This window comes from Carassius carassius, chromosome 10, assembly GCF_963082965.1.
Source record: "Carassius carassius chromosome 10, fCarCar2.1, whole genome shotgun sequence".
Lineage (NCBI taxonomy): Eukaryota > Metazoa > Chordata > Actinopteri > Cypriniformes > Cyprinidae > Carassius > Carassius carassius.
Genome location: NC_081764.1, coordinates 31243898 through 31270567, shown reverse-complemented (window position 1 = coordinate 31270567; position 26670 = coordinate 31243898). Strand labels below are relative to the sequence as shown.

Sequence of the window (26670 nt, the reverse complement as noted above, 5' to 3'; positions counted from 1 at the left end):
TTGAGAGTATGTCTTTATAGAGTTTTTGTATGTTTTTAGAGTGACGAAAGACTATAGGAAAGTTTGTTTGTAAAGCCCTTATATTGAGGTGGTTTAACTAAACTAACAGTCATGCTCATTTAGAATACTCCAATTTCATTAAAACTAGAATGAGTTTAAGAACAAATTCAGGGCAAATGTTGTGAATTAGGCAAACATTTTTCACAAGAACGTCCTGTGTGTATAAATCCATGCCCAATGAGTCATGTTAAAAATCAAGACTGTAATTACTTCCAGTTTATCTATCATACTGAAAATGGAAGGTCAAGTTGAATGCAATGCATTGTGGGAGAGATTATGTTGCACACTACTTTGTTATATACAGCACATTTTGTAGTACTTCATCCGGATCTAAATACAGAAAATTGGCACAATATTGACACTATATACTGCATGCTTGATAACAGCAGTATGATACTACTGTATGTATTCTGATCATAACCATATAAAGCTGAGAGTACTCGTTTTTTCTAAAAGTCTAAGCTATTTGAGGGATTTTTTTTCACGCATGCGGTGGAAATAATAATAATTTACAACCTCCTCTGAATAATTTCAAAGATCATACAGATGAAGTATAAAAATCGTGTTATTAAATGTTCTGCTCTGTGCATCTTCTCCAAACACTACAAGTGGGCGGCTCGAGATGTATGATTCAGGAAACTGTGAAGAGGTTCAGAGCTATTCTTTATGCTTTAGATTAACACGGTGTATAGGCTAATGAGGTACAGCCTTTCCATCTTTCCATATGATTAACAGTACGTGTATGTTGGAGCTCAGCTGCACAATGCAAAACGATACAAGCAGATTTGTCGCTTCCACATGCCTTTTGTCAGCATGCCTTGGCAGTCACGCTTAAGAGCAACAATGAAACAAAACTAAACAACTCCACAAGCATAGTCTTCTTAAATTATGTTACAAGTGAGACTTATTTTATCATTTAAATGTTTAAAACAGACTGGGAGAGGGAGAGAGAGCATATAAATGAAATTAAGATTTAAGCACTGTTTGAAGGGGAACTCCAGAGATATTAATAATTAAATAAAAAAGAGATGGATATAAAATATGTGGCACAAAAAAAGTGACTGAAAAGGAATCTTTACAAAGTTATTAAACCCATGTTGTGAGCTCTGACTCTAGAGATAATGTATGATCCCTCGCCGAAACTCTGCGGGAATATGGATTTGTGGATCTGTGTATTCTGTTCTCCAGCTTCTAAACAAATACACAACAGCACAAAGGTGAAATGGATCATGGAAATATCTGTATAAAATTATAGACACATCTGGAGAAAACCTTTTTTTTTTTTCACTTCCGAGACTGGAGTTCTGTAAATATTATTTTCCATTTGACCTCTTCTATTCTTTTGTGATAGAATAATTAAATTTACAGTTCAGCATTTAATTAAGTTTATGCCATGAAATCTGTCAGTTTGTTCCAAGTCTTTTGTTTCCCTGTCTCTTTTGTTTTTGTCAAAAGTCTTTGTTTTCCTGTTTCTCCCCACGGCCATGGAGGTCGCCACAAAGTTCTCTGCCTTAGCCCGCTGAGATCTCCCATTCATAGAGTTCACCCGGGATTCTGAGAGCTATGGCATGAGATGACGCCACCATCAACTAGCTGTTCTGGATCGAGGGAAATTACTATCGCCCTGTTGACCTCCCAGACACAACAGAACTAAGCTGGAGGAAAGGGATCCTCTGATGACTGACCATCCAACCCCGATCTAGAACCAGGCCGAAGTCAAGCCCGCCGACCCTTCCTCAGTCAGGGCTCCAGTCCCCACATCCAGCCCAAGGAGGGCTCCAGTACACGAGTCAGGCCCATAGAGGACCTCAGGGGTAAATTTTATCCCCAAATTTTTGGGGGGCTGTTTATAAGATCCCTCCGTAGAGGTCAGGCAGAGTGCCAAGGTCTGGCATCCTGAGTTCCCTACTTCTCCATGGCCCCCTAAGCTGCCTGCTTTGCCATAGCCCCCTGACCTCCCTGCTTCACCATGGGTACCTGAACTGCCTGCTCCGCCATTCATTCATTCATTTTTATGTGGAAAGCGTGAATCTTTTTTTTCAGTGTTCTTTGATAAATTATAGGTGCAGAAGTACATAATTTAAATAGAAATCTTTTGTAACATAAATTACTTTACTGTCACTTTTGGTCACTTTGATGCATCCTTGCTGAATAAAAAATATGAATTTATTTTCAAATAAATAAATAAAATGTAGAGATGTATAGGCAGTGTAGAGAAAATAAATTTCTGATAGCCGAGGCACTCCATAATTAAAATGTCTTTATTGCAAAAATGACATGTCCTAAATGGCATTGTCATTTTTGCAATAAAGACATTTTAATTATGGAATGCCTCGGCTATCAGAGATTTCTTTTCTCTACACTGCCTCTTAAGATGTTCTACCTTGGACCGAAGAGCACCCAAATCAAACTTAAAAGGGATTGAGCACGCCATTCATCTTGAATCTAAACAAAATAAATAAAATGCATGGACTTTTGAAATTGTAGTATGTTCAGTTTTTAACAAATTTATTAGACCACCACAACTCAATGTACGTTTTCTTCCAAAGCTGCCTCATTTTTTTTTTTTTTTTTATCCAGGTTAAGCATTCCATCTTTCAAACTCCAAAAGTGCAAAAAAAATCTCCTTATGGGTTTTGTGTGTCTTGTAACTAAACACAATGTAGCTGCATCTACATATGGATATGCATAATACAGAATGAGTTTTGGTAGCTGTAACAGAATGTTTTCAGCAAGTAACAGCCTCAATAATACACTACTACTACTACAAAAGAAAAAAAATGCAAGGAAATGCAATTCATGATTCCTTCTTTTATTACTTTCTTTGGATTTACAGATATATTTGGACTGCGTTTTTTATGTGCATTCATTTCAACAGCTTCTCTTGCATTTAGCAGAAATGAGCTCCTGCGACACCAGCACCCCTTTCACAGTGAAGTATCTCTCTCTCTCTCTCTCTCTCTCTCTCTCTCTCTCTCTCTCTCTCTCTCTCTCTCTCTCTCTCTCTCTCTCTCTCTCTCTCTCTCTCTCTCTCTCTCTCTCTCTCTCTCTCTCTCTCTCTCTCTCTCTCTCTCTCTCTCTCTCTATCACTCTCTCTCTCTTTGTCCAGGTTGGCTTTCCTTACCAGTTTCTCCCTCTGACACAAATTCAGTTGTTCTTGCTGAACACCCGAGGCCATGGTACATCATCCTGTCTCAAATTCAATTCTGCTTTTTCAAAACAAAAATTTTTTCAAAACAAACTTTTTTTTTCTTGATGCCCCTGAGCGACAGATTATTTTGCTGTTCACAGCACATTTGTGTCACCAAGTGTCCTTTCTTTAGCATCATCAACTGTGGCATACATTTTGTCTGTGTCCTTAATAAACAGGGGGGGGGGTCTTTCTGCTGCAGTAAAAGGTACTGTATATCCAGATGAGCTACTGTTTTCTGAAGTGCTCATACAATAGACACTTTACTATCCCATGAGGCCACAGGAGTGAATTTGTTAATGGAATTTAAGTGACATAAATTAGGGGTGGGCGGATCGATCTAAATATCGATAGTATCGATGCCAACACTGGTATTGGTATCGGATCGATACAATTGTAATTGAATCGATATTTTAATTTAAATATCTCTCATCTACGTTCATTATACTTTGCTCGTGTATTCTACCTCTACAATCCTGAACTAACGCTGCTTTCACATCCTGGCCCACTTTGCTACTCCTCCCCCTCCTGCTGCTGTGCTGTGATTCGTTGTTGTGTCATGACGTGACTCGCTGACACAACGCGCCGAGGAGCAGCGAACAGAGTGAGCGAAGCTGATAGCACATTCAGAAGGGGGGCTCAGGGAATGTAATTTCACAGGTATATTTGTTCTTTGTTTGTTCTTCAGTAATAATTGTGCACTTTATTTCATTTGCTTTTAAAACCAGAATAAAGATTTTTTTTACTCTTTATTATTATTATTATTTTTAAAGGCTGTAAAGACTTCATTCTACAGTGCCTAATAACTAATAATTTTGTGGACTTCAATACATTAATAAATAATATTGCCTAAATAATTGATCATTCATCCACCTCAGAAAAAATGACAGACCTACTGCACTCCCCTACACAAAAGGTTATTTATTTTTTATTTTTAAAGTAAAAAGTATCGTATTGGTATCGGAATCGGAATCGGCGATTCAGACCCTATATGTATTTGGTATCGGATCGTTACCAAATTTTGCAGTATCGCCCACCATTAACATAAATGATTCACATGAAAATGACAACATGGTGAATGTAGTCTGTCCAGATTACATTCATTCACTACATCTACATAAAACATACTTTTTTAACCATCGCAAAGTAATTGCTCATATAAAAGAAGTACTTACTCAGAGAGTATGTGATTTTGGATGCAAACAGTGGTTTTCACAGATATTTTTCACAAATGTCAGCACATTTATTATAGAATGGGCATAGTTGTCAACATATTTTAAATGTTGTTGTTTTGCATTAATTTCATTATTAGACTTATTAGAGATTGATTTTTGTCACCTTTAACATAATTGTTCTGTGCTTCATAATTGTTCAACTGTTTCATTTTTGCTGAAAAGCCACTAAATAATCTATAATATGCTGTAACAACTTAACATACGTAGTGTGACATGCCCCTTTTGCCCACAACATTCTGGATCAATGTTTGTTGAATTAATTTTTTTTTTTTTCTGCGTAATAATGGTGTAAATATTCAATGATTTTCTTGTGACTTTATACTCACTTTATATTCCCTGACAAGTTTGTTCTTTATGCTGGATCAAGAATGCTCTAGACTCACATACTCAATGCCAGAGGGTGTATTCTCACTCATCCTGTTGACTTTTTTATATGAGGCTCTTAATTTGATTTCCATTTTTCAACCAAGATTGACCTCTCTTCTTTTTCAGATGGCATCATCATTACTTCTAGTAATGCAGGCAAAATATTCAATGACTTCTCCACTGCTTTGGGAGAACCCGCAGGAATAATTTTTAGCTCTCTATATGTGAAAATGAACTCTGACCTGAAGGACTGGTTAGCAAATTCATCCAATATTCTGTTGCTTCTTGCATGTTGTTGGCCCTCGGCTTTAACCCATTCTGTATGCATAGATTTAAGTCCCAGCTTATATAAAGTTCAAAACTTTCATTCAAAAGTAAATCTTAACACTGTGTGTTTTTACCTGGATGACCCACAACTGTTTTTATGTTTTGTGATAGTTGTTCATAAGTCCCTTATTCAGTACAGTACTAAAAAAAAATTTTTTTTAAATAACATTTAATTTTCATTATCCGCATGATGTATATTCAGGGTGTGTAAACCTTTGGGCAGAACTGTAAAATGATACTTTTAGACATTTATAAAGGAATAGTTCACCAAAATGTAAATTCTGTCATGACTTTTTGACCCTCATGTCTATGGAAGCCCATTTCCAACAAATAATGAATGAGTGAATGAATGAATGAATGAATGAATGAATGAAGGTAATTTCACTAATTTATCTCAATTTTCAGACTTTTATCTCTTAATTCAAACTCAGTATTGCACTTTATATTGTGCAAATCTGAGGATTTCTGTTTTCTTTTTTTTTTCTCTTTTTGTAGCAGAGTTGGGCTTCAAAACTGTTTTGGTTACCAACATCAAAAACATCAAAATACTGTATCTTCCTTTGTCTTAAACAGAAGAAAAAATGTCATACAGGTTTGGAACAACATGAAGTGATGTTTTATAAACAAGTTTCGGGAGGAGCAGTACAGATAATTAACACAGGCAATTCATCATCAGTAATCATATCCATCTGTCCAATCATTGCAAGAGAGAACCCCTATAAATAATCAAAGCAGTCCAATCTTCATTAATCTAGTCTTTCAGCACCCCTCCACCACCCCGACTTCTCACCGTCAGCCCATTCCTAACCCAGCACAGGGAAGGACATTTGGGGCAGCGCTTGGGTCCAGGCTAAAATATCTACAACCCCAAATCAGAAAAAGTTGGGACAGTATGGAAAACGCAAATAAAAAAGAAAGTACTGATTTCTAAATTTACTTTGACTTGTATTTCATTGCAGACAATATGAACACAAAATAGTTCATGTTTTGTCTGGTCAACTTCATGTCATTTGTAAATATGCATCCTTTCCTGTCATTCAGACCTGCAACACATTTCAAAAAAAGTTGGGACAGGAGCAATTTAGGTCTAGTAATGAGGTAAAATGGTTAAATAATGATGTGATTTGAAACAGGTGATGTCAACAGGTGATTGTAATTATGATTTGGTACAAAAGCAGCATCCAAGATAGGTCTAATCCTTTAGGAGCAAAGATGGGCCGAGGATCGCCAGTTTGCCAACAAATACGTGATCAAATTATTGAAATGTTTAAAAATAATGTTCCTCAAAGAAAGATAGGAAGAGATTTGGATATTTCACATTCAACAGTGCATAACATAATTAAAAGATTCAAGGAATCTGGAGGAATTTCAGTGCGTAAAGGACAAGGGCGCAAGCCTAAGCTGAACAACCGTGATCTCCGATCCATCAGGCGGCACTGCATCAAGAATCGTCATTCATCTATAAGCGATATCACCACATGGGCTCAGGACTACTTTGGCAAACCTTTGTCAAGTACCACAATACGTAGTTACATCCACAAATGCCAGTTAAAACTGTACTGTGCCAAAAGGAAGCTCTATGTTAACAGTGTCCAGAAGCGCCGTCGACTTCTCTGGGCTCGGAGGCATCTGGGATGGACCATCACACAGTGGAAACGTGTACTGTGGTCAGATGAATTAGTATTTCAGGTATTTTTTGGGAGGAATGGACGCCGTGTGCTCCGGACCAAAGAAGAAAAGGATCATCCAGACTGTTACCAGCAACAAGTCCAAAAGCCAGGGTCTGTCATGGTATGGGGTTGTGTCAGTGCCCTTGGCAAAGGTAACTTGCACTTCTGTGAAGGCACCATTAATGCTGAAAAGTACATAGAGATTTTGGAGCATAATATGCTGCCTTCAAGAAGACATCTTTTCCAGGGACGTCCATGCATATTTCAACAAGACAATGCAAAACCACATTCTGCAAACATTACAAAGTCCTGGCTGCGGAGGAAGAGGGTACGGTTACTTGACTGGCCTGCCTGCAGTCCCGACCTGTCTCCAATAGAGAATGTGTGCCGCACTTTGAAGCGCAAAATGCGACAACGAAGACCCTGTACTGTTGCCCACCTTAAAACTTGTTTGCAGGAAGAATGGGACAAAATTATACCTGAAACACTTCATCACTTGGTGTCTTCAGTCCCTAAACGTCTTTTAAGTGTTGTGAAAAGGAATGGCAACATTACAAAGTGGTAAATGCTTTACTGTCCCAACTTTTTTTGAAATGTGTTGCAGGTCTGAATGACAGGAAAGGATGCATATTTACAAATGACATGAAGTTGACCAGACAAAACATGAAATATTTTGTGTTCATATTGTCTGCAATGAAATACAAGTCAAAGTAAATTTAGAAATCACTTCTTTTTTTTGTTTTTCGTTTTCCATACTGTCCCAAATTTTTCTGATTTGGGGTTGTAGATAATTAATCATTAATAATTAATAATTAATAACTTAATTTCTTAGTTCTCAATTTCTTATTTAGAATATCTAACTTTTTTTCCTTCTTCTTTTTCTTCTTTTTCTTCTTCTTCATCTTCTTCTTCTACATCATTTGAAAATGCAAAGATTTTCATCCATTTTAACTTTGCTTAAGGATCCAACTATCTTCTGTATGTTGAAATGGACATTTTTATCATGTGGTTGTCTGGATCCATGCATGAACAGTTCTTCATAAATAAATCACCCTACCCACTGAAAAAAAAAAATATATCGAAATATCCTGAGAGATTTACATGTGAGTTCAGCAGCAAAATAAGCAGGTCCTTGGGGTGCAGCTCTGAGCTAAGCTGAAAATGTTTGAGAACTCTCAAAACTATGAAAACCTCTGTTTTATACAGAGCAGTAAAAGAGTCACTCAGATGCCCCAGGCTAAATCTTTTTGCGCTGAATATGACGGGTGGTGGCTGTGGGTTTCTTGGGTCCCTGCAGATGTGAGCCTGTTCTCAACAGGAGGAGAGGGCAGCACCTTTGCAGTTACAGCAAGTCATTTTTTTTCTGACCAAACAACCACTATGCAAATGCCCCACAATCTGAGAATATACAACAAAAGGGAAACCTTTAATATGCTCCTTGTCCTAAACTGGCTGGAGAATGTTTCATGCTAATCCGTGGCCTTACAAGAGATATGCAGTTCAAAGCAGTCTGTGCTGATCTGTCTTAGGTGCATGTTAAAAAGTTGATTATGGTTGTCTAACAGACCCCAGACCTGTTTTGCAAAGGTATTTCACTATCTGAGACATTTTCTGACAAATTTTAGCTAGTGTGTTTCTTTTAAGTTTAAGTGACACTTCAGTAGAGGTTGTCTTTCTAAATTAAGTTTAACATTTAGGTTTGGCATCATGCTTGTTTATTTATGTGATTATTTGTTTATTTTTGTAAGTTGCAAAAGTTTTATTTGATCATATATGTCAAAGTTTAACATCATATGCACCGACTTTGCGGCATCTTCATGCAAAAGGCAGCAAGGTTCTGTTTTTAATTAGCATATGGATAGAAGTGGAAGCTAATAAACTGAGATGACATCAAAAGGAAGAGCTGAAGTAATAATCCTCTTACTAAAGTTCTAAGTTCTAAGTCATATGGAAATATTTGTCTGTGTCAGACTCTGGTTTGTGTTTTGATCCTCATGTGCCTTCCTTTGTTTCCTTATTTGGTCAAGTTCCTTTTCTCGTTTAGTTTGATTATGATTCCTGTCACCTGTATTTATTATTTATCCCTAGTATATAAGTCTGTGCTTTTGCATTCTATCTCTGTCAGGTCTACTTTTCATTATGTTGATGTGCTCCCTGCTGTTTCCGCTATTGATGTTCCCTGTGTTACATTAAATTAAAGACTGTGTTTGTATATTCCTCATCGCTATCTTCCTCATCACCAACTTTGTATATTCCTCATCGCCATCTTTCCAAGATGACGGCGTGTCCACGCGCAGCAGCTGCTCTCTGTCCCGTCAGAGCGGTGTTTTCATGTTTTTTGTCTTGTGAGTCACAGTGTTTTTGTACATCTTCATCTCGTCTACCTTTCTTTAAGAGCACATACAGTCGTGAGTTTCTGCTGGATGTCGGCAGAGCCGTATTTTTAGAGTTATACTCCGCACACGCGGAACAGCTGTGGGATCTCGGCCTGCTCCGGAGGCCTACACCATGACCGACCCCCACTGCTGCATCTCTCCCACAACGGAGGCATCACAAGCAGCGTGAGAAGAAGCAGAAGAGGGGTAAGCATGGAGGTATCTGGGCTAGGCTAACGGCTAACCCACACAAGCCATCTATCCCCACCATTGTACTGGCTAACGTATGCTCTTTGGACAATAAACTGGACTACATCCAACTACTACGTTCAACTCAGAGGACTGTAAGAGACTGTTATGTTTTTGTGTTCATGGAAACATGGCTTAGCAACAGTGTTCCAGACAGCGCTATTCAGCTCGATCAGCTGACATGCTATCGAGCGGACAGAGCTCTCGTCACGGGAGGTGTTTACATCAATGGTACATGGTGCCATGATGCTGTTGTGGTCTGCAAACACTGCTCACCTCTGATGGAGTTCATGATTATTAAGTGCCTGCTGTTCTATCTGCCGAGGGAATATACTGCCATATTTCTCGTTGCTGTTTACATTCCTCCGAACTCCAACATCAACAACAGAAACGATACACTAAATTACCTGTACCAGCACATCAGTGAGCAGCAGACAGCCCGCCCTGATGCTTTTCTCATCATAGCTGGGGATTTCAACCATGCAGACTTTATGAGTGTGTTTCCAAAAATACACCAACATATTAACTTTATAACATGAGGTAATAACATTTTAGACTTTGTTTACACCACACAGAGAGGAGCCTACAAAAGACCATCACTGTCCGGGCCAACCAGAAGCCATGGATGACAGGGGAGGTCTACAGACTCCTGAAGACGCAGAACGCTGCCTTCAGAGCTGGAGATGTGGTGGGCCTGAGAACAGCCAAGGCCAACCTGTCCTGTGGAATCAGAGAGTCTAAGAGACAGCACTCCAGGAGGATAGCCCATCAATTCAGCGACAGTAGAGATACTCTGAGCCTGTGGCAGGGGATACAGACCAAAACGGAATACAAGCCCCCACCACGGACCTGTGACAGCAACATCTCTCTGCTGAACGAGCTGAACACCTTCTTCGCTCACTCTGAGAAACAAAAACAGCACCACTGCACAGAAGACTCCACCTCCTCCCGGTGACCAGGTGATGATGCTGACCCCAGACAGCGTAAGGAGATTCTTCAGCAGGATCAATGCACGCAAATCTTCGGGTCCTGACAACATCCCTGGTCGTGTACTGAGAGACAGAACTCACTGATGTTTTCACAGACATTTTCAATGTCTCACTTGCTCCCATCCTCATGAAGTGCTTTGAACAGCTAGTCATGCACCACATCAAATCTGCCCTCCCCCCCTACTTGGACCCCTTCCAGTTTGCATACCGGTCCAACCGCTCAACCGATGACACCATCACTACTGCAATCCACTCAGCACTCACACATCTAGAGAAAAAGGACTCATACATCAGAATGCTGTTCATAGACTTCACTTCAGCATTCAACACAATCATCCCGAAACAGCTCATTTACAAACTGGTCCAGCTGGTGCTCAACACTCCGCTGTGCAACTGGCTGTTGGACTTTCTGACTGGAAGACCTCAGGCAGTACGGTTCAGCAGTAACACATCCAGCACCATCACACTGAACACTGGGGCAAGGAGAGTGTTGTTGACTTCAGGAGAGTGCACACTCAGCATGCTCCTCTGACCATCAATGGTGAGACTGTGGAGAGAGTGAACAGCACCAAGTTCCTGGATGTGCACATCACAGAGGACCTCTCCTGGACTGACAACACCACAGCACTGGCCATGAAATATCTCCAGAGCGCCCACCCCCCCTCCACATTGGATTTTGTATGGCACGGGACATGCTTTCCGGGAAGGGGGAGTAATGTGAGACTCTGTTTCCTGTTTTCTGTGTGTTTTGCTCATGTGCCTACCTGTGTTTCCTTATTTGGTCATGTTCCTTTTATCATTTAGTTTGATTATGATTCCTGTCACCTGTGTTAATTAATTATCCCTAGTATGTAAGTCTGTGCTTTTGTGTTCTGTCTCTGTCTGGGCTACTTTTCGTTATGTTGATTGTTTTCAACATTGCAAATAATAATACATGTTTCTTGAGCATCAAATGATCAATCAGAATGATTTCTGAAGTATCAAGTGACACTGAAGACTGGAGTAATTGCTGAAAGTTCAGCTTTGCATCAAAGGAATAAATTATATTTTAAAATGTACTTTAAAATGGAAAAACTGTTATTTTAAATTGTAATGCTATTTCAAAATATGTTTGTTCAAAATGTTTTTACTGTATTTTATCAAATAAATATTAACATTTTTTATCATTTCAACATATCTGTATTATACTGTATTAGGCTATTTGATGGCCATTCAGCTAAATGTAAACTGAAAAATAACTATGCAAACAAAAAATGATCATTGATTAACTTTAATAAAATTACAAATTGGACAACTTGATATAACTGAAAAATACGGAAATGTTGAGCACATAAAGGCTGGAACATGATTTTGTGTTGACCAGCAGCAGCCAGTGGAGGTTGAAATGGAGTTAGTTCTTCTTCCAAGCACCTGTTCACCTGACTTGACTCTGATGACTGCCTCCTGTCAGCTTTCAGGTTTAACCACAATAAGCTCCAGAGTCTTCACTTTGCTCTCATTTTTCTGCTTACTACTTGTTATTTGTTATCTCTCTCTCTCAGCTCCAACTTCCGAAGGAACAAGATGTAATTGCATATGCAATGTACTATACTGCAAAACATTCTATATAAAATATTCACAGTGCACAAACTTATAAACAACTACATAATGCAAGCAAAACAAAAAGAGAGCGGTAGCATGTTAATGTGTGCATATAATATGAACTGAACAGGAAGACATGAAATCTCAGAGCTAATTAGATGCTAGATACTGTAACCTACACCATAGAGCTGCTTAATGAACAAACACCTGCGCTGGATCAATTAAAAATCTTCTGTTTTAGCATGCTATTAATGGACTGCAGCTAGCCACACAATTTTAAGAACACTTGTTTTCAGATGTGCACACTGTATACCTCATCTTCAGAGCAGATACATCTGCACTTATTTTATATTGCCTAACATCTGGCTTTAGTGAATGGTATCTACGTTGACAAAAAAATTTAAACTGTCAAATAAAAAATAAAATAAAATTATAGTTAGTTATAGTTATAATAATAAATAGTTGTTTGATTATAAACAAGTCTTATGTAAATTGATGTGTTGAACCAAATGTAATGAGTTTCATGGACACAGAAAGCTAAACAAATTTTGGTTTAAATCATTCATAATTCAGTTTACGAGTGATTTACACGTAAATCGGTTCAGGTCGTGTTGATTGACGCCCAACGTGAATTTGATTGTATACCAACCTGCTCTTTAACCTTTGAATTGTGTAATGAATCACTGTATCTCTGATCATCGGTAAATTACATTTACCACTTAGCGTGGCTTTATTTTGTCAGTTGTAAATGTGCAAAGAAAAGATGATTTAGTGTTTTGTGACGGGGTGAAGAGCAAATGGGACTTCTGTACCTCAGCCAGCAGCAGATTAGGTCTGAGTCGCCTGTTTCAGCAAGCCTGATGAAAGCATCTGAATGCACCTGTTCATTAATCAGCGTGCCGCTACAGATGGCGTACGCTGACAGAGAATGCAACGAGCTATCAACCATTCTGTGCTAATTAATCCTCCAAGTCTTTGAATAATGACAAAAGGCATAAATTAACCTGCATTAAATAAAAAATAAACTTAAAGAAATTGTTTGTCTCTAGCATTGTTTATTTTCTTGTTGCTTCTCAATTAGTAGCTGGGAATATTTGACATTAACTGTTTCAAACGTTTTTTGCATCTCCTAGTGTAGGTCTATTGTAACTTTTCTGTGCTTTTAACATTTGTCAGCTAGACATTGTCTGATGACTTAGAAAAGCAATAGCATGCCTGTCCTCAACAAAACCCACATTTTGACAAACCATGAATTCTATGAATTCTATATATACAGCTCCAGCATACCATCTAGTTTTGTTTCCTTAAAAAGCATGTTCAACAAAGTAAGATTATTCACGGCTAATGGTTTTTAAGATGTAGTTTGTGTTTTGTACGTTTAACAAAGCAAAATGGTTTTAAAGGTCCCGTTCTTCGTGATCCCATGTTTTAAACTTTAGTTAGTGTGTAATGTTGTTGTTAGAGTATAAATAATATCTGTAAAATTCTAAAGCTCAAAGTTCAATGCCAAGAGACATATTTTATTTAACAGAATTCGCCTACAAAAAACGACCCGTTTGGACTACAGCCCTCTAGTTCCTGCAGTAATGACGTCACTAAAAAGTTTTTTGACTAACCTCCACCCACATGAATACACAAAAAGGGGGGTGTGGTCTTCTTGCGCTCCGACGGAGAAGAGGAAAAGAGCTGCGTTTGTGTTTGTCGCCATGTCGTCGAAACGCTGTTATTTTCATCTCGGAGTCCGATCATCTTTGTTTGGCCTTCCCAGGGATGCTGTACTTGGAGATTAATGGTTACAATTTATGTTTAACTCGGTTCCCTAAAATTATAATCCACATGTAAAACTATGCGCAGCACATTTTGCTGAGGTCAGCTTGCTGAGGAAAACTTCCTCAATCTCAATCAGTTTAATGCCGGATTCGCACAAAGATTATTCTTGAAAGATGGAGCAGTTCCCTCTTTGTCTGGAGAAGGTGTTGTTTATGGACCACAAGTAAGTGTATTTTATTATTTAAGTTGGTGTGTTTAACAGTTTCTGTATCTTATTACGCAGAGGGCAAGCTTTGTTAGCTTTGTTAACTAGATGTTAGGGCTAAAAAATGCAATTTTCATGCGCATCTCGTCAGTAAAAACGCTCCTGTGATTATAAGTACATCTCCAGCACATGCTCCAGCCCACTTGCTTCTCAAAACTAGCCCAATCGCGTTTCCAGGAGGGCAGCCTGCGCTCAGCTGCTGTCGAATCACAACACAGGAACCACTGGCCCAATCAGAACTCGTTACGTATTTCTGAAGGAGGGACTTTATAGAAGAAGGAAGTCATCAGCCCGTTTTTATGACAGTGAAAACAGCGGTATACAGATAGGTGAATTGTGTGAAAAATACTGTGTTTTTTACACGCGAAACATGAACACGTGTTATATTGCACACTGTAAACACAATCAAAGCTTCAAAAAAGCGCGAAAAACGGGACCTTTAAAACCATTCTTAAAGGGATAGTTCATCCAAAAACATGTTGTTCCAAAACTGTATTGTATTTCTTCTTTTGAACACACTCAAAGCACACACACACACAAAATATAATTTAAATAAAGTCCATAACTAAATTTGGAACTGCAGCTATCTTTGGTTACCCACATTCTTTAAAATATATTTTGTGCAAAACAGAAGAAAGGAACTTTTACAGTTCTGGAACAACTTGAGGGTGAGTAAACAAGGTTTTATTTATTTATTTGCTAAATTATCCCTTTAAGTACAAAATAATTGTTGCACTGAATAGAATTGACAATATATTAAAAGTGAAAGTGACATGACATTCAGCCAAGTATGGTGACCCATACTCAGAATTTATGCTCTGCATTTAACCCATCCAAAGTGCACACACACATAGCAGTGAACACACACACACTCACTGTGAATTGTTAATTCAAGTGTATGCCTTATTCATGAACAGAACTGATTTCTCTGTAAATCAAGGCCTACTATTTTTGTATAAATTGTCATATGAAAGAACTATTCATTTGTAAAAATAAAAATAAAAATACATAAATATATTCTCATGTAAATTATCACATTAGAGGTTTATTTTACTAACTATTTATACAGTAACTTAATTAAATTGTTACATTGCATTGAATTATTGCGTCAAGGTTTGCATAGGAGTGTCATCATTGTAAATGCAATCATTTGTGCCAGAATGGTTGTATAAATTGTTTGCACAAAACAAGTGAGAGATGTAGGTCTGATAGGATGACTGTCCTCAACAAGCCACACAATTTGATGTATACTTCATGTTTCTGGCTCAAGCAGTTTGCTCAAATCACTACTTATCCATTATTTTGAATTGTGTTGTTTTGAAGTCATCGTACAAGCTCAGCAGCTTATCAAGAACTTTTTCAAGCACATGTTCAATAAAACAGCTCCAACACATTTTTATAACGTCTGGTGTCAGAGTGTTTGAATGGCCTATCATCGGTACTGTCTCCAGGCTTTACGTTGTCTTCTCATTAAACCATCTGTCCAGCCTGGGCATCTTTAAAAAGTGCATTTCACATCCTCCAGTGCCCTTCTCTATAGGTTTATTTGTCCATTACATGGTGCATTAATACCACAGGTGGGAGAAAAAGAGCTTGTGCAGAATTCAAACAGCATTTCATCTTATCGTGTACCTTGCACTTCAGCACCAACAAACACAATATAATACTATTTAATCAAAGCCATTGGGAGGATGCCCGGGAGAGCAGAATTTGCCTATAACTGCCAAAGCACAGTGCAGATGCCAAAAATAAATCCAACTCTAGGTATGGATTTGTCAAGGAAAGTAGTAATCTATGATTCTATGATGGTGGGCAGCATGACCACTGTTGTTTGGTGAGATTTCAGCCATGGCCATGTGAATGTTTTAGCCGTCAAATGTAGGCATTTGTAATTATTTAATGGCTCGGTGCATAATCCATTGTTTGTTCGGCTATATGGGTAACAGCGTGCGTGTCCAGGCTTAACTCTCCCAGAGCAAACAAGCATGCTTCCACTTTTATTGACCAGACACTGGACACACAATCTACTACTCTCATACTTGGCCTAATCCATAATATCAGCTGTGCAAATAGTGTTACCTTTCCATTCCAAGGGAATTAGTTTGTTTTGAGTCCTAAAACCCAAAACAAACTATCAGAGCCCAAATTATAAGAATCTCCACTATGATGGATTTATTGCACGAGAGCTTTTGCTAACATAGACACTAGTTCTCCTCAGGTTTGTTAGTATTGTTGTAATCCCACCGATTGAGTGCATAAAGGCTACGTCCACACGAAGCCAAAGCTTTCCCTATCCAATCTTGTTTATCCTCGTCTGAAGAAATATCTGTGTCCACAAGAAACCACAAAACGATGTAGTATACATGCCAGACCAGCATGTGGCACTTTAATTCAGCCACAGAGATACACTAAACATGGAGAAGAAGACTATGCGCATAAACCTTGCACCTTGAAATTAACATGGAAAAATAAGTTAATGTTAGTTAATAAAAAGACAATCGTTCAGTGTTTGTTCATGTTTAGGTTGCTGTTATGTGACGTAACGGTGTCTGACTAGAGGTGAGACGTGGGCTGATGACGTCATTGTTTCAGTGAATATATGGATTCGCTGTCTACACGAAAATTCCAGGACGGCTTTCCACTCTGTATAAGAATTGTCTTAACTGCAGCACCTACTTATAATAAACAGAATATTACATCCATTGGTGTGAACTCTAATATAATTCTCATTCTTGGTGTGAATGTGCTTCCTCAGTTTAGAGCATTTGAACAGCACTGCCTGTTAGACGCATCACAGACCTGTCAATCACTCTGATTAGAGCATAAATAAGAGCAGACGCTCTGCAGTTTTCATTGAGTGTGCTGACTTAACTTCCTTTGATTACTTATACATAGTTCTGCTGAGGCTGTATGAGCTCAGAGTTATACAAAATAAGAGCAACCTGTACCTTTTCTGCTTTACGAGCAAGCCTGCTAGTGTTGTCAAAACTACTGATGACGGTACCAGTCGGTATTGAAATATAAAAAATGTGATGATACCAGCAGTTCCCGCTAGCATTTTGAAAGGATTCTTAAACACCTCTGATTGGTCACTGTGTTCACGCGCTCAATAGATATGTCTGAGATTGGCTACAATGATCATCGTTTCACGCTTACATTTGAGAATCCGTACAACAGCGCTCAAAATACTAGTGGCAAAAAATTCAGTACAGGCTGGTACCGACATCATACTTTTGACAAGTGTACTTCCCTCTCCCCTCGATTTTTCCTGGCACTATCCAATCTTATAAGGGGAGAGAAATTCTTCCTTACCTAATTACACAACACTGCATCTGTAATGAAACACGGTTCCCAGAAGACTGCAGCCGGTATCAGAGTGACAGCAGACATCCACAGCAAGAGTGCCGCCATTTGGCTTCCTTATCTTATAGTGCAGTCTGCCCCCCATAGCCCACGGCACTAGCCAAGTGTACACTCACAGTAATGAAGAGCAGGGAAAGTAGAGCCGGGTGTCACTGGAATCTTTCCTTTGGGAAATCTTACCTCCGAGTCTGAGCTGTAACTCTCTGGCCCTGATATACTGCCACGGAGTCTGGCTCTCGTGATAAATTAACCAATAGTAAAATGAAGTCAGCTTAAGGGAGAGAAACTGAGAGAGGGACTGTGGGAATTACAGGTGGCTGGTGAGAAAAGGAAGTGAGAGGAATTAGCAGGAGAGGAGTATCCATGTGCGTTCCAGTCTGAGAGGTGCTGCTGTGAGCTAATATAGGCATTTGTGTTAGGACGGCCGAGTCATGCTTTCACACGGCTGTAGATCAGGTTCTGCCTTGTTTTACCTCCTAGTCTCCTAGAGGGTCTGAATCAGTCGAATCTCAGTCCAAAAGAGAAGTTTAAATTGTAAATTTCACCAACTGCATGAGAAGTAAATGCAAAGCAAATTCACAACCACAATCAATTTTTCACTGTAATGTAATCCATTAAGTGATTCGTGTTTTTCTTCTTACGATAACCTTTTACCTATAACCTAAAGTTTTCCCCCAAATAGAGCATTTGTTGTTTTGGTTGTGAGTGACTCTTTTTGAACGGGTCTTAAAAGTGAGCAAATCATACTCGTGAAGTGATCTGCCTTCAAATGCTGATTGTAGCATAAACATGCAACCGTGCTGTGAAAGAAAATTATTATTATTATTATTATTATTGAAAGGCATCTTTTATGTTCAAGGTTGCAATAAAAAATTTATTTGCCCATTAAAGAAAAGAAAAAAGAAAAATAGCTTAAACCAGCCTAAGCATGTTTGCCGGTCTTCCAGCCTAATCAGATTAATCTGGTTTCTTAGTTTTAGTATTTAAGAGCTAGTCAGCCTTGAAGCTGAGCAAAACCATCTTAAATAAATAAACTCTACAGTATATAAATATATAGATGTTTAAAGGTGCCATGTGTAAAAATTGAGGTAAAAATATCCAAAATATGACCTACACGCATCAAAAGAATGAGAAGAAATAAGGGCGATGATGTCATTAAAAAAATGTCAAGTTATAGTGCTGCAGAGATATCAACCTTAATTAGCATTAGCATTACTAGCCCCGGCCAGACAGGTGTCGTAATACCAGTTTCGGCCATGGGAGGCGGTATGCGGGCAACATAACCACCAGCCAACCTGCAATACACGAATAACTCGCACGGCTTGTGGGCATAATCTAACCTGATGTCAATCGTGTGGAAAGTACAGCCCACTACTTCATTTCAGTTCAGGGAAGAGAGCGGAAGGATGACTGATGCCCTTGGCAAGAGACCACCACCCGCTACAGGGAAACCACCGCGCTCGGAATCACAAATCAAATCCGATAAGAAAAGGAGCCGAACCAGAGTAAACATCGGCACTGCTTTCAATCGCTGGAGACAACTGATGGACCTGAAAGAAATGAGGTTCGACACCGAACTTGCAACATTTCTTTTCGATTGGTAAGTTAGATGCTGTCAGTATTTCGCTAGAAGTTTGTTTTATATGTTTGTGTATTTTTTTTCGGGAAGTTTTAACATATAAATGTATCGAAGGCTGTTCGATAAACGTGCTAATGTTAGCGATGGCTAACCGTAGCTGCGTTTGATAATTAGCTAGCAATAACTTACCCATTTTTTTTATCATAACTAACCTGCTTTGTCTAGTCTGTTGGTCTCCGTGTCCTCTTTGCTTCGTGGTTTTTCTGTACGTGAGAAAATTGATGTGTGGCGTGAAAGCGTGTGAAAAGAGTCAATTGCGTGTGTCTCACGGTGAATGCTTGAGAGTTGGCAGCTCTGATTACGTTGGTTGGCGCTAGCTTGGTCAACATCAGCTGTCTGATGTTGACCAATGATGTTGACAGAATGCTGTCTGTCAAATTAATTTAATTCAAATAATGTGTATATACAACTCAAAATGTAAAATGTAATATGAACAAAACGAATAGGAACATATTCACTGGTAAAGGTGAAGATGTCATGTTTCAAAATCACTTGACATCACCCGACGTTCCTCTGGAGGCAAAACGTCCTCTTATAGCAGCGGTTCTTATTTCCAGTCCTCGCGCCCCACTGCTCTGCATATTTTGCACGTTTCTCTTTGTTAACACACCTGATTCAGATAATCAGCTCGTTAGAAATGAACTCCGTGCATAAACTGTGTTCCAATTGTTCATTGCTCCCTACTCCCTGAGCAGGGAAAATCTGTTGAAGTTTACCTCACATCGAAACATTCATTCACTGATTTGTGCTGTGCAGCGTCTTTAAACATGGACAACTGTGACATCATATACCTCTGTAAATCGATACAATTTAAATTCACGTCTTGCACACTTCAATGCACTTTGATTGGAACATATAGCTACGTTCGCTTCGAACTGGAATCATGGCTGAATATCCTGTGATGTCCACTTTGCAGGGCACTTATGTTCGAATAGAACAAATGTCTGAAGAGCAAAGAGAAACGTTCAAAATGTGCAGAGCAGTGGGGCGCGAGGACTGCAATTGAGAACCGCTGTCTTATAGGCTTCGACTATGCTCTAGGGTTGTTGCGAAGGTAGGGGCGGAGCATAGAGACTATGCCGTTTCTCGTTTGTTACTCTAGAGTAGAACAATTCACTTTATTGAGGCATACTGCCCCCATCTGGTATGGAGTGGATGATGATGATGTGGAGTATGACTTGATTTTTTTGCCAGACATGACAGATGGCACCTTTAATGAATATGTTAGTTGTGTGAAGTGTAGTCTCATGTGAATTTGTACTTAACTATATACTGTATGGTGTAGAATTGTAATGAATTCATAAATGGTACCTTTTGAAGACTGAAGCCATTAATTGTATAGGCCATTTAAATAAGGGTAATAAAATCAGGAAGCTTGTAGTAAAAGCTCCGTTGCTTATCTCATCTCTCGCTATTCCTGCTGAGAACAGTGCAATCCACATATATATACATTCCAAAAGCTTTATATATATAAAAAAAAATATACATATATATATATATATATTTTTTTTTTTTTATATATATATATATATATATATAAAGCTTTTTAAAAGTTTTGTATGAGCAGAACTCAGCTTATACTGTGCACGCAGTCAAATCCATAATGATGGGATGGATGGGGCCTTTCTTATGCATCCAAATTTGTCTATTTTGACTCTAACCATCACAGATCCACTCAGTTCATGTTTTTGCCCACAGAATGGAGCAGGTCTCAGTATTGCAGACAGACCTTTACCTTCACAACTCATTTAGATGGAGTAGAGAATGCCATCCATGCTCGGAATCGACAATAGCATTATCTGTACAATAGCCTTCGTCTGATGTGCGCACACACTCACTCACCGCTCTTTATCCACCACTCAGGGGAAATTTATCCTCTTCTACGGTCTCCTCATCTGCCACAAGCCTTCTAATGAATCAATTAATAAGTAACGACTTTTCTACAAACTTCTCCGACAGCTGTATTAACATTGCTGAGCAATGCCTGTGGGCCGTATTCTGGCAAAGTGTGATTCCGGGTACAAACTTTCTCTGCAGCTTACGACGGGTACATGGATATAACACGTTAAAACCCAAGAGGGAAGGAGAACAATACTATAGCCTACTTTAAACAAGAAAAGAACAAATACACCCCATTGTGGCATGCCTGCTAATTCCCCTAAGCCCTGTCTACGTCGCCCATAATGAAAACAAGGCACCCGGTCAAGGCAACAACAGAGAATATATATTTTCTCCTCCCCTTGATATGATTGCTAGTTTAGGGGAGCCAAGGCCGCATATCCGTCAGGCGTACTGACTTCTATTATGGTGGAACAACTGTAGCATAGCCGATTCCTTTGCACAGAATTGCCACGGTCCAAAAAACAGACCAGCAGCGGTGCAGTCCTGATGCGCACATACATTTAGAGAGGAGCTTATGCACTCTGTTATTTAATAGGTACCATTAGAAACAACGCCATCTCCCAGCCCACTGCTGCTCACTCATTTTTCCTATAATTATCCAATTTTAGAAATCAGCAGGTGTCCCCCACACAGAATTTATTGAAGACACCTCTCTGGGTTTGATTTGTGCAAGGCAGATGTGTGGAGGGCGGGAAGGGGTGTGTATGTGTGGTGCTTGTCCATTTCTGATGGGTGGAGGTGGAGAGAGCTGATGCATCTCCGAATCATCAGAGAATATGGGAAATCAAGTGTCAGATGTCTATAAAAGGTGAATTTTTGAAGGCTATCCTGGTTATCTTTTCAAAGTGAAGTTGAAATGGGGCCACTATGGCTGTCAAAGTTCAAAAAAGAACATAAACTATAAGCATCAAAAAGTGATCCACATGCACTATATTCAAAGTCTTTTGAAGCCACCCAATTTCTTTGTGTGAGACATAAATCTATCTCATAATTCACTAAAAATCCACATTGTCGGTCTTATGTGCGCTGATGAGAGTATATCTAAATCATGAAAGATTCATTCTTTTGAGTTCAATCTGTAATCCAGATCTAATCCAGGTCACCAAAACAACCTCCAGTTCTTTCAGAATTGGATTGTGAGGCTTAAATTAACTCATTATTCACAAACAATCTTGACATCCTTATTTGCTTATATAAGAAAAGTACCAATGTCTGAATCATGGAAGCCAGGCATATGAGTTGAATATGTTCAGTGAATTGTCCGCTCCTGTTCAAAAAAATGAATGATGATTAATTCATGAATCAGACTGATATGATTCTCAAATTCAACTCAAATTGAAATCATCGATCCAATTACAGTCATTAACAGATTACTGGAAATTAATAATGATTTATCTTTCTATTTATCAAACGACAGTATTAACAACACATTTTTATGCATTTATGAGAGTATATAAGAGATGCAGCAATATCTGATGAAAGAATCAGCTCTACCAGAAAGACTCGGGAGGTGTAGATAAGACTGAAGTATTTATTTACAAAACATACAAAAAATAGAATTAATTTGGCGTAGGCCCCATCCGTAGCGTGGATCTGAAGTTTGTAGATTCCAGCTAATCCTGCCGAAGATGAAGGCAGGGTGGAGCCTACCCCCCGCATGGACAGGGCCAACCTGGTGGTGGTGGGGAGGATGGAGTGGAACAACAGCAGCAGTATCTGCAAACACAAAGAGATGCAAGTAGTGCGCATTTATATCCCTCGCGTTGAGAGCCGTTTGGCTAGACCTCAATTGGAATGTGACGTGTCATTAAGTCTTCCTAGTAGAACTTACGCTTACTCTTCCATTTCTTTTGAGTTTAATCGGTTCAATGAATTGCCTAAACCAGTTCACAAAACAAGTCACTGACTCTGTGACTTAATCACAAAAGTTTACTGCTCACTGGATATGAATAATAATTCAATAATAATTACATTTCTCTGTTTACCAAACAAAAGTATCGTATGACTTGTAATTGAATGCACAAGTCATATGGATGCTCATATGGATGCTCATATATGCTCATATGTATTTATTTGTTTATGTACTTATTGTTTGTTTGTCATTTCTGAAGTTTTAAAACTTCAGTCCCAGTTTACTTTATGGTGAAATGCAGAAGACAAATTTTGAATATGAGACACCAAACCTGGGTACACGTCACTTTTTTTCCCCTTTCACTTTTTCTTTTAAATTTATTTATTTATTTATTTATTTTATTGTACGCACATGCTGTCATTTTGTTGTTTGCCACTTTAAATGCCTGACCTCTTTAAAGTCGGGTGGATTCTGATTGGCTGACATTGTTTGTACTGTACATCAGCAAAAAAAAAAAAAAAAAAATACAAAATACAAAATAAAAGAAAAAACCTTCTGAAAAGGTTTTTATTCTCAAAAAATAAGTATAATAGTTTAAACTATAGATGTAGTTATCATCTTTGGTGTGAAAAGGTCAAAAAGGTTCAATTTTGATCTTGACTTGAAACCCTCAGGCTGATTTATGCACACGGTAAGTTGTAATGCAAACATACAGCAAGTTACTTTGAATAACAAACCATCTGCTAAGAGAAGAACAATGAGAGAATAATAACTATGATGATGAAATTCTTTAGACCAAAGTCATGGGAAGTGCACCCAGCAGCAAATGATCATTTTAATTAAAACGTATATCAGAGATTGGAGCTATTTTAGGAGATTTCTGAGTCATGTTAGTTCAAAGGAAGCAACTGGTTGTACGTTCAGATGTTCATACAGGCGTGGCTTTTGATTGAATCTTTTGATACACAAAACATGACCCATGTCGTTGTTAAAGGCTGGTAACAAGCTTTAACATTAATACACAGCTGACAGCGGTTGCAGACATATATAACTGGATAAAAGGAAGCACCTACTGACGACACTGATAAAACAGCAGCAATTCTGCAGAGCTACTCATGGGAAGCCACGATAGTTCTACACCAGAGAAACAGAGCAGGAGGTAAATTGAATTTCTATCTTTCTCTCTGACATTTTGACTCTTGACACTCTAATTACTCGGGCCAAGCCATGCGCTGACAAAAAAAAAAAAAAAAAACCTTCTGGTGATTCCTTTCTCTTTTTTTGGTCAATAAACTTAAGTTCTTGTCATGGATAGCAACAGTCATTCCACAAGCACAGAAGTGACTCTGTGACCTCTGACAGCGGAGGAATGGGGAATCAATTACGTAGGCCGCAGGTGAAGAGTTAGCAAGCAGCTGTGAAGGAGACAACAGCATTTATGTGGGAGTGGGGTCACATTCACATTCATATTCAGGAGATAAGATATGGTTAGTATTTTGACATTAGTCAATGCTAATCATCGCTCGAATGCACCCCGATCTGTGATTTATGCCCACTCCTTTAGATGTAGAAAAATATTAATGTTGTGGTGGCATGTTTGTGTGGCAATTGGAAGCCAGCTGGGTTACTTATTACAACTCATTTGAAAATGGCAGTGCTACATCAATGTTATCTCCCAGAGAAATGTAGCTCATTAAGATACAAGCCATACAGCGAGCACTGCAATAAACATGCTTCTTTTTCGCTGAGGTTGGTAAGAAAGGAAACTTTGTAAACTGATGATGTAATGTATGATGACTTTTATATATTAGGGGGGGGGGGCAAATAATTTAAAATAAGTATTAGGTTTTATTGCATTGCTCTAAAAACAACCACATTGCTTTAGTAAAAATATGGCTAGTTTTGTACGGGCACTTTTCAGAAAATATAAAAATCTAGTTGTTACTACTGACCACCCAGCATGACCTCGGTGTGCATCAGGCAATTCATGAGATATAACTCCCTCTACACCTTCTCATTTTCTCTATCTGTGTCTGTTCACTCACTAGAGATGATGAGTCATCTCTATCCCAGATTTCTTTGTCCTTTGGCTGGAATTGAGGTGCCTACCGTACATCCAACACTGGCTTGCTATCCAGGGTCTGTCAGGAATCCATAAAAGGTCACCAACCTTCTCTCTTTCTATTGCCAGCTTGCATGCTTGGTCTTATACCAGAAGAGGAAACGAATACCTCACAGGATCTCTTTTATGTGCTGACAAAATCAGTTTTAATAATGAACCATTGCCAATTTGTTCTCTTGCCATGTCACCTTGCTGTTAAAGTTGTAGAACACATTGGCCCTGAAGCCCGAGACAGCTCATCTTTTCGGTCCTCTAAAAGTCAATGACCTAAGGCAGTATGAAAAATAAATATTGTCAATTTATAACAGAAGTCAGATGCTCTCGCACACAAATGATAATTGCTTCATATTACTTGCATAGTACCTGATGCACTGGGCATGAGAAAGTGCTTTTGCTCAGCAAATGAGGAATGGATTCAGTGGTTCAGAAGTATCTCCACACTCTCAGAAGTGCAAGGAAGCAGATATAAATATTTCAGTTGTGAGTTATGCTCACTGATTATAATATTCGCTCTCTGAAGGATAAATCTGAGGGACTTAAGCGTTATTACTTGTCTTTATCACATTGTTGGCAGCGGCGGTGACTGTCGGAGGTTTTGGGGCTGACTGATGACCTCATCATCTAGCTTGTACAATGGGGAGAAATTAAATTAGCTGAGGCAATGAATCCTACCCTTTTTCCTCGAGAAAAGCCTGGGACCGACTGCACCGCAAGTCGTTCGGAAAACTAATCTCTCGCATAAAGCCTCTCCGCAATGAAGAGAAGAGAGCACTGAGGCCGTCAAATTCGTGCACGGGAGTGTTCAGAGGATGGCATTCGAGTATGTCACATCATACCATCTCACTATACCTTGTCTTTCTCTCCCTCATTTTCTTTTGCTTGAACGACTGCAGCTGTAAATCCCACAGTCATAAAACAGAAGATTGATGTGAGGTGGGGTACTCGAAAACAACAGGAAGCACTGTCTCGGAGATCTGCATGAGGATTCAACGTGGCAAATGGCTCTAGGAGGTAATTAATGGCAATGGGACTGGCTAATTAAAAGCTCTTAGCTTTCCCCGGCAAAGGGTTGCGGCAGCTGCTCGGGCTGGACGTCTCGCTGTGCGAGAGTAGGCATAAATCCTGCTACAGTATCGTGTAATGGCACCTGTGCTCTCTCACACACCTGTCACCATCGTTGCCATCTCTCATCCTGTCTTCGCGTTAAGATTGCTCATGGTGAAAGAAAAAAATAAATAAATAAATAAAACAGAAAGAAATGGCAGGCTTCCTATTTCACAATGATGTTTCCCAGAGGGCCATGGCAACCTGTGGAGGAGGAGTGTCGTTGAAGAAGGGCAAAGTGTGGGGATGGTGCCAATTTGTATCCATTTTTGATACCAAATATATCACAGGGTTTTTGGGTTGAGTGGCGGATGCAGCCATCTCCCATGCAGCAAAGCAAGAACGCTTTGTATTGGTGAGAGATTTGTTCCCAGGGTTCTGCATCCTGGGGTTTCTAACTATTGTTTGATATCATGTCAGGATCTCCCAAGCTTGTCTAGCTATGACGTCACTGCTGTGAAACGTGTCAAGAGAAAAACAAAAGGAGGCCGAGGAAATACTTTCGTTCTTGTGTGAAATTATTGGTTGTTGAGTCTCACTGTGCACTGTACATTTGACAAAAGTTTGGATTCACTTTATTGTGATGGTCCCCTTAAGAAATTCAGTTGACC

At 39.0% G+C, this 26670-nt stretch overlaps 1 protein-coding gene across 1 annotated transcript in view; it reads left to right on the top strand.

The window, feature by feature from the left end:
* The window catches only part of LOC132151439 (uncharacterized), a 51289-nt gene that overhangs the window by 7333 nt on the left and 17286 nt on the right, over positions 1–26670 (top strand). The gene's annotated exons all lie outside the window — the stretch shown is intronic.